Source organism: Penaeus chinensis, chromosome 39 (genome assembly GCF_019202785.1).
Source record: "Penaeus chinensis breed Huanghai No. 1 chromosome 39, ASM1920278v2, whole genome shotgun sequence".
NCBI classification, from domain to species: domain Eukaryota; kingdom Metazoa; phylum Arthropoda; class Malacostraca; order Decapoda; family Penaeidae; genus Penaeus; species Penaeus chinensis.
In genome coordinates, this window is record NC_061857.1 from 12,798,895 (window position 1) to 12,801,394 (window position 2,500).

Genomic DNA, 2,500 nt, shown 5'->3' on the forward strand with positions numbered 1-2,500 from the left:
ATCAAGCGGATTTAAGTGGATTTCTACGCGGATTTGCTCAACGAACGGACGTGAGAAATCGTTGAATTTCTGCTCTTATATTGTTTAGTTATTATTTACTGCCTTGTTTATCTATTTGTTGAATTAATAATTGATTTGTTGTATTCGCAGTCAATTTGCCAGGGTAACCCTCACTCCCCTTCGATAAGTTATTCAGTAATGATACTGAATATAATAATAACAACAGTTGTGATTTTCGATTAATATAATGATAACGATAATGTTAATGATAAGATTAATGATAATATTAAAATGAATATGCTTTCATATTTATTGGTAATTATTATACTGATAATGAAAATGATAATGATTTTGAAGCGAGTAATTAATTACGATACGGATAATAATACATATAATAGTAATAACATTAATCATAATGAGAATGAGAATGATAATAATCATAGTAATTATAGTAACAATAACAATGTAAATAATAATGATAATGTGCTGACAATAAATAAGTAAATATATAATATAAAAGTCGAAATGATTGAATACATAAATAAGTGAAGAAACACGAAATCAAATGAAATGAAATGTAACAAACTATAATGATATTGAAGATAAATGATTAAATAAAAGAAATAGAACATTGATTACGTAACTAAGCAATCAACACAGACGACATTGAATACTGAAGCAGTGGTATGTGTGATTATGTTTAGTCGCACTGTATCTAAGGCACTAAATGGAAAGCAATAAACATATGAATAATTTTAAGTTTCCCTTGCTAACGTTTCAATAATAATATTTTGTATTGTAACTTATTAATTATGAATACCCAGTCGCCAATCATGTTCATATTCATCAAAGCGTTTAAATGTTCCATCACTGTCCATAAACATGTGGAATTACGTTGACGTATTGTGAGTAAAAAACATCATAGACAATAATCCCACAAAGGAACCGCCTGTTGTTAGCAATGGAGCAGGTTTATCAGGACGAGAGAGGGCGGGGAGTTTCAAATGGGAGGGAGTGAAGTGGTGGGTCGGTGGCTTGGTGGTGGGGAGGGAGGGGGACGGGTAGAGAGTTGTAGCGAATGGCTACAGCTGTGTTATAGCTAAAACGTGGTAGCGTTTGTGACATAAGCGACAAGGCATCGCGGATCAGCCCCAATACAGCGAGCAATACGGGCGTTCGTCGGAATTACCTTGTTTGCTAAGACATACAACATCATGGGTTTCAATTACTCTATTCTTCAAGCTATTAAGAGGGCAACATCATGTAACACCTAAAACACGGTTTTAATACCATGTGCGTTTAATAAATTTGCGTTGCTCATTACCTCTTTTTACTCCATTATTTGTCCTCTTAAATCATATATCTTATTTTGTATCTATGTCTCTGTAATTCTGCCAGATGAAGGATGGAATAAATCACTCACAAGAAATATAAAACATGAACAAGAAATATAAAACATGAACAAGAAATATACAACACGAACAAGAAATATAAAACACGACCAAGAAATATAAAACATCACATTAAAAGTAACAACATGAACAAACAAACATAGCAGCAACGGTCACTATACGGCACAGTCACTGGGGCACACAGATAAACGTTCTAAAACTCCACAGGTGAGCACAGTAGGGTCCCGAAGCGGCACTATACATAACCTGGCAGTGGTGGCGATGTGGTGCGGTTAGTGGAGATAGCGCCGTCTAAGCAAAAAAATACACGCCAGGACGAAAGCTGCGTGGAGCAAAAAAAGAAGAGCTCCGGTCGTCGCTACCTGCTGTCTGCCTTTCTGCGACCCCCCTGCCCGCCAACCTCAGCTGGCGCGAACCACCGCGACGACAGGTGGATAGGCAAACAAGCTGGGGGCTGATAGCTGGCTCGTCGCTGATCCACGCAGTGTATTGCAGACGCGTTGCAAGCACGAACATGTGTCGGTCTATAGTAAGGTCATACGATATAAGATCCCTACAAGGTCCTCAGCAGCATAAAATAACGTTCCATGTCAGATCAGACGAAGATCCGTACGGGCGTTAACGTCGGCGGCAAACAAGGGAGGAAAATGAGGTGTGGGTATAAGGGCGAGAATGGCGTGCCACTACAGAGTGCCGTATGGCTTGGGACTGCAGTGAAAACGCCCTTCGGTGGACCTACGCGACCTCTCCCTGCCCAGGTTATCCCCGTATGGTTCCAGACATTGACATGCGCAGGTTGGGCCACGACTTCGAAAGACATTTCGGCAGCTCGGATGATGCTCACGAACCGCTGGTCCGCTTGGGCAGACTATCTCATTACCTCGAGCGACAAAGACAAAGATAATCGCCAGGAAAGCCGGGGTAACGCCGGGATCGAGAGAGAAAGAGACTTCACTTTTGTACTGTATGCTGCAAGCCGTCATTTACAAGTCACAGCAGGTCATGCATCCTCGTACAATTAACACAAACAGCAAACCTTGTGCTATGACATTATGCGAGCGATATCCGATGTTAATATTGTTTTCAAG